A 12,135-nucleotide genomic window follows, 5' to 3' on the forward strand; every position below is an offset into this window, starting at 1 on the left:
TGTGTGTGTGTGTGTGTGTGTGTGTGTGTGTGTGTGTGTGTGTGTGTTTTGCCTGCTGGTATGTCTGTGTGAGGACATCAGATCCCCCAGAACTGGAGTTAAAGACAGTTGTGAGATGCCATGTGGGTGCTGGGAATAGAACTCTGGTCTTCTGGAAGAGCAGCCAGTGCTCTTAACAGCTGAGCCATCTCTCCATTTTTTTTAGCAGCTGAGTAATACTCCATTATGTAAATGTATCACAGTTTCTTTTTCCATGGATCTTTCCTTTAAGTTTTCAGAGACCTGCTGAGACAAGGGAGCATGCAGAAGGGAACTCCCTCCATGACGGCCTTGAAAGAGCCAGAGGCTATGAGAGACCATTTTGTGAAGTTGTGACTATAAAACCTGGATTGCACAGGAGACTCCAAGATATTGGAGATGCCAGGGCCTGAGACATTTGCCAAGGATGACGAAATATAGGAAATGGGACCAGCTCCAAGAGAGAAATGTATATTGCAGGCTAGTGCCACTTTTCCTAGTCGTTTGATAGTGAATGTAGAGATTTGTTATGTGCCTTGCTGTGTGTGCTCTCCTCTTGTATTGGTTCAATATTTCCCCACTATGCCCCCATTTCTCCTTTCTGGATTGGTAATTTATATTCTATACCATTGTGTGTTAGAAGTATGCAATTTGCTTTTCAGTTCTACAAAGGGTTACAGTTAAGAGATTGTCGAGTATCAGAAGAGATTCTGTATGTTTTTGTTAAGGTTCAATTTGATTTATTTCTGGATAGTTATATTTTAATTAAAATACAGTTATTTCAGTTTCCTTTATTTTCTTTCCTTCCACCAACTCCTTCACTTCCTTCCACTCCTTAAATATCTGGCCTTCTTTACTTTAAAAAAACATTACATAGTGTGTGTAGACATACGCATGGTTAAACCTATAAATATAACCTCATCATTTGGTTCAGTACTGGTTAAATATACATGATTTCAGGGCTTGTCATTTGGTATTGGATAAGCAATTAAGGGGTTCCTTGCTAGTAGAAGTCTACTTTTCTCACTCTCAGTATTCTTTAGTTGCCTGTAGGTTTTTTTTTCTGTTTTGTTTTGTTGGTGTTGTCTTTACTCAGGCCTTGTTTATGTAGTCATACTATTGAGATATCACGAACATCATTCCCAGCTTGCTCTCTACTTCCTGTTTATGGTTTGTGATTATGAATCTTCAGGTCTCAGCTTTCAGCTCCAGTTGCCTTGCCTGTCTGATGGTGGTGGTGACAGACTCGTCCCTCCAGAATCATAAGCTCAAAGAAACCCTTCTTTCTATAATTTGCCTTGATCATGGTGTTTTATTACAGCAATAGAAAAGTAACTACTACATTCTCCTGAATGTTCTTTTAATGTTGCTAAAAGCAAATAGTAGACACTCCCATGTCATTTCCTTAGCTCTTGTAAAGATGCTTTCCATATACGAACAGATGTTCACATTCAGGAGTCTATCGAAGGAGAATCTTACACCAACTTCATATAGCATTGCTCATTTTTTGTTTAACTGGGAAATAGAAATGGTCATACTTTCATCAAGACTACATTTGTTTAAATAGGATGTAGCCAATAAAAATTACTAAAAGTTTTGGTATTTATTTTTAATATTGAAGTGGAAAAAGAATAAAATATCTTAACTACTTATTTCACCAGTTTAATTATTTAAAATAAACTATGGATAAGAGGAGTTTTAATTAAGGCATAATTGTAGTTGTAGAATAATTGTCTTTATATGATAGAGCCATATATATTATTTAATATATATTTAATATATATATTAAAAATTTCTCCAAACTCCTGTTTTTGTTAAACAGTAAGTGTGTTACCTTTTTAATGTAAGCAAATTTGCTCTTCCTTTTCTTTTTTCCTTTCTCTTTTTTTTCCCAGAGCTAGTTTATGGCTAGACCAGAAGTAGACTCCCATTGTCTTCAACCACCTCCTTTGTCTTACGCTTTTAGAAAGACATGGTTAGATGTACAGAAGAGTTAAATGAAGGCAAGAGAGCAAAGGGTTTCACGAGGGTGCTGTAAGTGAATGCTCTTATTCTCAGGAAATGCATGTCAAAGACCTTAAGGATAACTGAAATGCTATCTGAAACTTAGACAATGCATGGTAAAGTAGTTAAAGTGCATCAGGATGACTGAAGAAATGTACCAGAGAGGGGGAGAGTGAGTAGGAGGTTTTAACAGAAAGGCAAAAATGTAGCAAAATATTACCTGGAGAATCTCAGTAACCAGGTATATTGCTGCTTTTAAAAGTATTCTTTCAACCTTTTTTTTTTTTTTGCAAATTACAAATGAAAAAGTGTTTGGAAGACAGACAAAAAATGTGAAGGGTAACTGCCCTATAACTGGTTCAGATGCACCTTGGGAAGAGGCCAGTGGGTTGTAGATTGAGTGATGCAGCGAAGTATTAATAGAATAATGGCCTTGGGAGGGTTAGGGAGGGAAAAGGAAAAAGGTGGGAACATGAGCAGGGAACAAGAGAGTGGAATCAATCATTTGGACTGAGCAACAGTGAAAATAGACAAGAATTCAACTGCTACAAATAGAATTTAAAATGTTGTTATTGATATTTGCCTTGTCATGGATGCCTATTAAAGTGAAATTAGTGTTTGCCCTTCTGTCTTACCTTCACACACATGCCTTTTCAGATGTATAAACTAAAGACTTAGGAAACCAGTAAATTATATAAAGAATAAAATGCACAATGCTACCATCTAGAGTATCCACTGAAAATTACAACCACCATTGACAACTCAGGAGACTTGCTCAGAAATTGCGGATTCTGGATCTATTTATTTTTGTGTTAGGAGCAATTTAGAAGGATATGGAAAATTTTTTTCTATAGTTTAGCATGTGGGGACAGATATTTTGATTTCTAAGTGAAAGATTTCAAATTCATTTCTAATGTTTGATTACAATAAAAGTCTCATTTTCCTTCCTATGGGGTTGAAAATCTCTTCAGCTACTTCAGTTCTTTCTCTAACTTCTCCATTGGGGTCCCTGGGCTCAGTCCAGTGGTTGGCTGTGAGCATCCACATCTGCATTTGCAAGCTCTGGCAGAGCCTCTCAGGAGACACTTATATCAGGCTCCTGTCAGCATGCACTTCTTGGCATCTGCAATAATGTCTAGGTTTGGTGTCTGTAAATGGGATGGATCCCTAGGTGGGGCAGTCTCTGGATGGCCTTTCCTCCAGTTTCTGCTTCACTCTTTGTCCCTGTATTTCTTTTTGACAGGAAGAATTCTGGATTAATATTTTTGAGGTGAGTGGGTGGCCCCATCCCTCAACCAGGGGCCATGCCTATCCATTGGATATGGTCTCTGCTGGTTCTCTCTGCCCTTTGTTGGCTATTTCGACTAATGTCCTCCAACTAGATTACCCAAAGCTCCCAGGGAATAAACCACCAACCAAAGAGTACGCATGGCTCCAGCTGGATATGTAGCTGGATATGTAGCTGGATATGTAGATGCCTTATCGGGCATCAATGGGAGGGGAGGCCCTTGGTTCTGTGGAGGCTCAATGACCCAGGGTAGGGGAATGCTAGAGCGCTGAGGCAGGAGTGGTTGGGCAGGTGGTGCAGCACCCTCATAGAGGCAGGGAGAGGGAGGATGGAATAGCGGGTTTGTGGAGGGGAAACTGGAAAAGGGGATAACATTTGAAATGTAAATAAATAAAATAACCAATAAAAATGGAAAAAAAAACTTTAAAAAACTCTCATTTTTCTGAACATCCTGTGGAGAGTAACTGCAGTATTTAGGAGAAGAGAGCATAGACATCTCAGGAAAATCCTTCATGGAGTTGCTGAGTTTAGTTTGGGGAGTGAGAATTGTGTTTTTGTTTGTTTTTTACTTCAGAAAACACCATTGGTTTCCATTTTACTGAGAATCACTGCAGACAGGATGATGGTGAAGGAACCAGAAAATCAAAGTTCCGGGTGGAAGGAATATTGAGAACAAAGGTAGACCACCTGGAGCACACATGGAAAACAGGGAGTAGCCTGGTGTGTTAGCATGTTGTTGTTGTGACAGATATCCGACCAGATCAATTTAGGAGGAAATATTTATTTTAGATCATGGTTTCAGAGACTTCAATTTGTGGTTACCTGGCTATGGGCCTGAGATAATTCATGTCAATAGGCCACGGTAGAGGAGAATTGGCTTAATTCATTGCAGCCAGAAGGAGAAGGAAGACAGATCAATATACCCTTCACAGGCACATCCGTGACGACTATCTCAAACAAGATCCCATCTTTCACCATCTCCCCTGGACATTAAGTAAAAGCCCATATGATTCACTTTCCTCTCAATTATTGGCTCCAATAAAAAGACATGAGGCTTTCACATTTATGCTTTTGTTCATATGGTATGTGATGGGTACATATTGTTTATATGTGGTATGAACACTTGAATACGCTAGGTGTGTATGCCTATGTGTGTATATGCCTAACTCAGAGCAAGACATTCAGTGTCTTCCTCGATCACTCTGTATCTTATTGCTGTGAGACAATGTTTTTCACTGAACTGGAAGGTAGCCATTTCAGCAAGGCTGGTAAGCCACTGAGCTCTTAAAATCTGGTTATCTCTATCCCTGCAATTCTGGGATTTCCTGCAGGGCTGAATTGTAGGCATGAAAAGCTATGCACAGCTTTTTATATGGATGTTGGGGGTTTGAACTCAGGCCTTTATGCTTGCAGTGCAATGACTCTTTTCTATTAGATCATCTCCTTAGCCAAACTTATGAGTCTTTGGATGGGCATTTTATATTCAAACCACAGCATCTATATAAACAAAGTATGAAATGTATTGTGGTGGCATCTATATATCTCTCTTCTTCATAACTCAATATCCTTGAGAGTAGAGATTCATTTTTGGTTTTCTTCTAAGGGCCTAATATAATACTTGACATTGACATTTGACAGATTTTGGTAAATTCGATGATCAGCTAATCTCGTCGCATTTCCTAAGAGTTTGGTTCTCAGAAATAATCACAAGGGCAAATACTGGAGGTATGACTATGGTATTTGAAATTAGGCAAGCCCAACTCTCAGCTAATATCCAGAGCAGAACTTATCAGACCTTAATACGAATTAGCCAGGATCGTGTTAATACACAGATTCTGATTCACTGGTGTGATGTGAAGCCTCTAATTCTACATTGCTAATAACTTCTCTGCTCATGCTGATTATTATTAGTCTAGAGAACTACATATGGCATAGCATGGACTTAGAGGGTCCTAACTCTCGAACTTTTTAGACTTCCAACTTGTAGGTGACTGAGCATAGGTATTGCTGATGAGAAAGTTCATCTTAAGATACCTGATGGAAACTGCACTGGCACATTCACACCAATGACGTCCAACTCAATTGGTAGAAACATTATTTTTCTCAGAAGAGATTTCTAGTCTTTTTGTTGAAAGAATCAATCTTTACTCTCCACTATTGATTGCATACCCCTCCTTAAACTCGATATCTATTTCCTTCTGTGTTTTTAGGTTAAATACCTCATATCAGGGATAGTTAAATTTTAGTTATTGCTGGTTTTAGTATGATTCTTACTATAAGTAATTATGATAATGATGGCATAAATTGTGCTTTTTATTTATCAATACATTTCACTATTTTCATTGTTCTTTGAGCAAGATAATCTATACAATGTAAATAGGTTTCTATCACTTTGAAGGGAAAGATTGATAGAAAATAGCGTGATGATCATGATGATGAAATTGCTGTAAATTCTGATAAACTGCAAAATGCTACCCAGCCTTTCTTATCTGGAAAAGAGGAGAAAGGCTCAAGTACTGTGTACTGGAGTACACAATGTTGTTTTTATGAGACATGGTAGTCTTACAGAAAAGGTCACAAAACATTTACATCCAACAATGAAATATAATGTCTAGAATTTGGAAGAAAAATGACTGGGCCTTCTCCTGATCGTCAGCCTTTCCCTCCCTTAGTGTTTAAGCCTCTTATATGTCCAGATTCCCAGGATAAGTTTTCTTTTTTAAAAAATTGTGACAGTATATATTATAATCAGAAATAAATTTGCAAAAGTACATTTTAAAGCAAAAATTAAACTAAAGAAGAGCGATAGTGATAAAAACTACCTGGTATTGGTACAGAGACAGGCAAGAAGATCAATGGAATAGAATTGAAGACCCAGAAATGAACCCACACTCCTATGGTGACTTGATCTTTGACAAAGGAGCTAGAACTGTCCAGTGGAAAAAGGACAGCATTTTCAACAAATGGTGCTGGTTCAACTGGAGGACAACATGTAGAAGAATGAAAATTGATCCATTCTTATCTCCTTGTACAAAGCTAAAGTCTAAGTGGATAAAGGACCTCCACATAAAACCAGATACACTGAAACTAATAGAAGAGAAGGTGGGGAAGAGCCTCGAATACTTGGGCACAGGGGAAAAGTTCCTGAACAGAACACCAATGGCATATGCGCTAAGATCAAGAATTGACAAATGGGACTTCATAAAATTGCAAAGTTTCTGTAAGGCAAAGGACACTGTCAATAGGACAAAACGACAACCAACAAACTGGGAAAAGATCTTTACCAATCCTTCATCTGATAGAGGGCTAATATCCAATATATACAAAGAACTCAAGAAATTAGACTCCAGACAACCAAATAACCCTATTAAAAAATGGGGTATAGAGCTTAACAAAGAATTTTCAACGGAGGAAACTCGAATGGCCGAGAAGCACCTAAAGAAATGTTCAGTATCCTTAGTCGTCAGGGAAATCCAAATCAAAACAACCCTGAGATTCCATCTCACACCAGTCAGAATGGCTAAGATTAAAAACTCAGGTGATAGTAGATGCTGGCGAGGGTGTGGAGAAAGAGGAACACTCCTCCATTGTTGGTGGGACTGCAAGATGGTGCAACCACTTTGGAAATCAGTCTGGCGGTTCCTCAGAACATTGGACATAGCATTACCTGAGGATCCAGCTATACCACTCCTAGGCATATACCCAGAAGATGCTTGAACATATAACAAGGACATATGCTCAACTATGTTCATAGCAGCCTTATTTATAATAGCCAGGAGCTGGAAAGAACCCAGATGTCCTTCAACTGAGGAATGGATTAAAAAAAATGTGGTATATTTACACAATGGAGTATTACTCAGCTATTAAAAACAATGAATTCGAGAGTTTCCTAGGTAAATGGATGGAACTAGAAATTATCATCCTGAGTGAAGTAAGCCAATCACAAAAGAACACACATGGTATTCACTCACTGATTATTGGATATTAGCCCAGAAACTTGAAATGCCCAAGATTCAACTCACAGACCACATGAAGCCCATAAAGAAGGAAGACCAAGTGGGGGTGATTCGGTCCTTCTTAGAAGGAGCAACAAAATACTCAAGGGAGCAAATATGGAGACAAAGTGAGGGACAGAAACTGAAGGAGGGGCCATCTGAAGACCATTCCACCTGAGTATCCATCCCATGTGCAGTCACCAAAGGTAGATGCTGATGTGGAAGTCAGGAAGTGCATGCTGATAAGAGCCTGATATGGATGTCTCCTCAGGGGCCTTCAAGAGTCTGACATATTCAGAGGCAGATGCTCACAACTAGCCATTGAACTGATCATGGGGTTCTCAATGGAAGAGTTAGAGTGAAGACTGAAGGAGCTGAAAGGGTTTGCAGCACCATGAGGAGAGCAACAATACCAACCAACCACAGCTCCCAGGGTCTAAACCACCAGCCTGGGAGCACTTAGGGAGGGATCCAGGGCTTCAGCTGAATATGTAAGAGTGGAGGGCCCTGCTGGGCATAGGTGGAAGAAGAGATCTTTGACTTCATGAAGGCTGGATGCCCCAGGGGGTGGGAATTTTGAGGGTGAGGAGGTGGGAGTGGGGGGTAGGTAGGGGTTACATCCACAGAGAAGAAGGAGGAGGGGTGAGGGGATAGGGGGTCCTGGGTGGGTGGGGGATGGGGTAAGGGGACAACATATGAAATGTAAATAAAACATCCAATAAAACGATTTTTAAAAAAAAGAATAAATGGGAGGAAAACCAGGAATATCAGAATTTAAGCTATTTGATGTAAATTACCAGAATTTATGTAATTAAGTGCAATGCATTTTTTAGTAAAATTCTGACTTATCATTTTCACAGGAAAATGTTGGTTTATATACCCAGGTTGTTTTTTTTAAATGTTTTTTATTGGATATTTTATTTATTTACAATACAGATGTCATCCCCTTTCCCCATTTCCCTTCCCTAGAACCTTCTATCTCATCCCCCCTCCTCCTTTATGCTTTTATACCATTTTAATTACATGCATGTATTAAGGTCAGTTCTAGGTTGAGGGTTTAGCAATATAATAGATCCAAATAGTCAAGGAAAAAGCAAGACAATAAACACAAACAGTCAAAGAATAACCAAGGCATTAAACCTGATTACATGAACACTCCCCGTGATCACTGTTTCTAAGGGCTTATCAGGATGGCCAAAGTATCTGAGCCTACTTCCCTGTCCTAGCCCAAGGTCATTTTCATATCTGAAGCCTACTTCCTTGTTCTAGCCTAAAATTTAGAATCCTGTCTGAAATTACTTCTTTGTTCTAGCCTAATATTTAGGTTCCTGCCTGAGAGGACTTTTTGTTCTAGTCTAAGATTTAGAGTCCTACCTGAAATTACTTCTTTGTTTTAGCCTAATGTCAGATTTCTGCCAAGCGGCCCATTTCCTTGTCCTTGGCCCATGTCAGATTCTTGCCAAGCAACCCCAAAGGCTCTCTACCTCTCCCCCCTTTTTTATTTCATAAACAAAAGTGAGCCTGTCTTAGGTCATTCTAACAAGAATGCCTTCCTTACACATCCTGGAATATGCATTATCAAAAGCAATGCACTTATGTCTTAGGTTGGTAAGGCTCTGTGCAGAATCTTATCCTTCCTTGGCTTGCTAGCCTATGAATTTAGTAACTCTGTCTGGGAGTCCATTTTCAGGTTTGAGCCATGTACTTGACTGCCAACATGTTGATGTTGTTGAAGAAAACATTTAACACAATGGACAGGAATAAAAGTATTCCCAGGACAAAAAGGGCTAGCATGATCAAGCTATATATGCCATTTTTGAAGCTTGACCAAAATAGAAATACAGACCTCAGGCCATGTGTAATTTTCTTTGCAGTATCTACCACATCAATGCTCGGCAGAGCAGCATTCTTGAAATCCATAAGCTCCCTATGTATTGTTAAAACATCCCGAGAGGTGTTAGAATTATGCCAAATACACTGCACATGTCATTAAACTTTTCCTAATTATAATGACTACCACTGTAAATTGTATAACTAGCATGAATCCAATGGTATTTGGCACGACACTCAAGATGGCTCCTTACCCTTAAATTCTGAACCTCCTTCCAGTAATTTGAATAGGTTAAAGAGCATCAACAGGATAAGTTTTCAAGACCCTCTCAACAACTTAACTTTATCTACTGGTATTTGTTCTACAATAGATATGTCCCCTCATATGTATTCTTAGGGTAGGGGGGGAGGGAGAGGGAGAGGGAGAGGGAGAGGGAGAGGGAGAATGAGTGAGTGTGTATGTGTGTGCATGTGTACGTGCATGCAGAAGTCTCTCTCTGTGTATTCACATTAAAATCAAGAACATGGAAAGAAGTGAGAGAATATTTATTTTTTGTACTTTTATCCATTTTATGTTAGAGTATCATAAAGTTTGGAGACATTAGTCTATTTTCTGGGCAGGGAGGAAGTTTGTGCTCTTCACAAGAACCCAATTGCTCTGTGACCTAGAATGCTTTCTGTATAAGCTCAGGTCTAACAAAGCAGGGGCCATCTTATTCTTGGTTGTTTTAAGAGATTTCAGATGAATGCTAATTACCATTCTTTTTCTTTTCTCTAGTCTTTTTTGGGTTTTGCTTTCTTTGACTCTAGATATACATACATATTTTGAAATTATTAACATGGGGCAGGAAGGTGGTACAGTAGCATTGAACTCTTGTATAGCATGCATGAAGGAGGGGATTCAATCATCAAATCAATATATATATATATATATATATATATATATATATATATATATATATAACTAAATAAATATATATATATATATATTAAGTTAGATTACCTCATATATGTTTTCTTGTAGTAATTACTTGTTAATACATTTCTTAGTGTTGGAGTCCCTCATCAGACTAGGTGCCTTTTCATATAAAAACATAATCTTCTCATTTTATAATTCTATAGTATGCTATTACCCAGTCTGTTTAACAACTCCATCATTAACAGAAATTTTGTTTATTCTAGTTTTCCACAATATGCTTGTGCAATATAAGCTTTTTGTAGCAAGAAAAGAAATCCTAGAAACAAAATCTTAGGTAATAATATTTGTACTTTTAAATGTTATATTTTGTCAAATTTCATTTTATAATGGCTTTATGAAATTAAATTCTAGTGAATCCAGTTATATTTAAGAGGTCTATTTCCTAGAATTCTTTCCAATACTGGTTATTTCAGTCCTTTGACTTTTTTTTGTCAGTTAGAAAAAATGGTCTTTGGGTATTTTGCTGTATGTATCATTCATAACCAGTAATGCTGAGTGTCTTTCCATAAATTTTATAGCCCTTTATGTTCTTTCTTATGAAGGACCTCTTTCTGTGAGGTATTTTAGAGGGCAAACAAGCCAGTATTAGGGAATAGATCTTCATCTGGGAAAGATTTTTTCAACTATGTTAACTCAGAAAAAAAGCAAAACAGCTTAAAAATTCTATTGAGATTATAATATAGTTACAAAATTTCTTCCTTCCAACTTCTTTCTCCAAAATTTCCCTTATGCCCTTCCTTGCTCTCTTTTAACTTCATGCCTTCTTTTGTCATTTGTGGAGGTCTCTGTAAACACCAGCGCTCCAAGGGTATAGTACAAGGCAAGAAGGAAGTCCGGTTCAACAAGACTGGGTAGCTGGTATTATGTCAAATATCTAGAATCTGACACTGGGCAGCTTAGTTTAGGTACATTTTAATACAGTAAAATTTGTATAAAAATTTTTATGGTGTGACACAATCTTTTTTGCACAATGAGATATAATTACACTGAAGATCTTCTCAAAGTACACATCACTTCTTTTGTGTAGATGGGTTGTCTAGATAGGCTCTTTGTGTTATCTTAAAGGCCTAGGGGAGGATCTTGTATGACCACAGTCATAGAGATAGCACAGAAATCATCTGGACTATCAACCACCTCTAGCCCTGTTTTAAGAGCTTGGGAGCTTCCTTGACTATACAGATAGCACAGAGGTCACCTGGACTATTAGTCACTGCTGGTTCTGGTCGTGGGAGCTTGGGGGAGCCAGGTATAGCTTGGCCCTACAGATAGCCCAGGAGTCACCTATACTATTAGTCACCTCCATTCCCAGCCTCTGGCATGGAAAACAGGTTATATATTCTGTTTTCCTGCATGTTTAGCATTCCTGGGTTTTAGTCCTTATCTGCCAGTGAAAGAACTTTAGCACTCCTAGAATTCACTAATTGTTATCACATACATTTAAACACTGGATGTTTTAGTCCATGTGCTTTTAGTACAATGTGTTAGTTAGTCCTTGATGGATATAGAAAGACCAACTTCAAGGTCTATTCCTGAGACATTGGAGCAATGGATCAGATGAAAATATAAGGGAATAAGGCTGCTGGGGAAAGCTGGCAACATAATTCTAAACATGCACTCCTTTTATTATTCAACAAATATTTAATAAATCTATTTGAGAACTTACAAGTTGTTAGTCACCAAATATCTGGTATCGAACAAGATCCTGATCTCTAAAGTATGACTGACTGTTTTTGAATCTTTGGCTCTTCTTGTACAGCTGTGTGAAATTATGCTAGTATCTTAATGTCCCTTTACTTCAATTTCTTCTTCTGTAACGATAGTATATGCCAGGTATTAATTGGTCATATTGAATAAGATAATACAATCACAGTCTGCAAACAGAGTAATTTTCACTTGGTTATTTTGGTAATTATTACTTCTTTTCTTGTTGTATTCACATTTTCCTTCAAACCCTTGAAAGTATTTTACCAGCTGATCTTTTTATTGGCTGCTAGTTCTACCTTTTTTAAAAATCAGTTTGT

This window comes from Grammomys surdaster, unplaced genomic scaffold (assembly GCF_004785775.1).
Source record: "Grammomys surdaster isolate TR1022 unplaced genomic scaffold, NIH_TR_1.0 61, whole genome shotgun sequence".
NCBI classification, from domain to species: Eukaryota; Metazoa; Chordata; class Mammalia; order Rodentia; family Muridae; genus Grammomys; species Grammomys surdaster.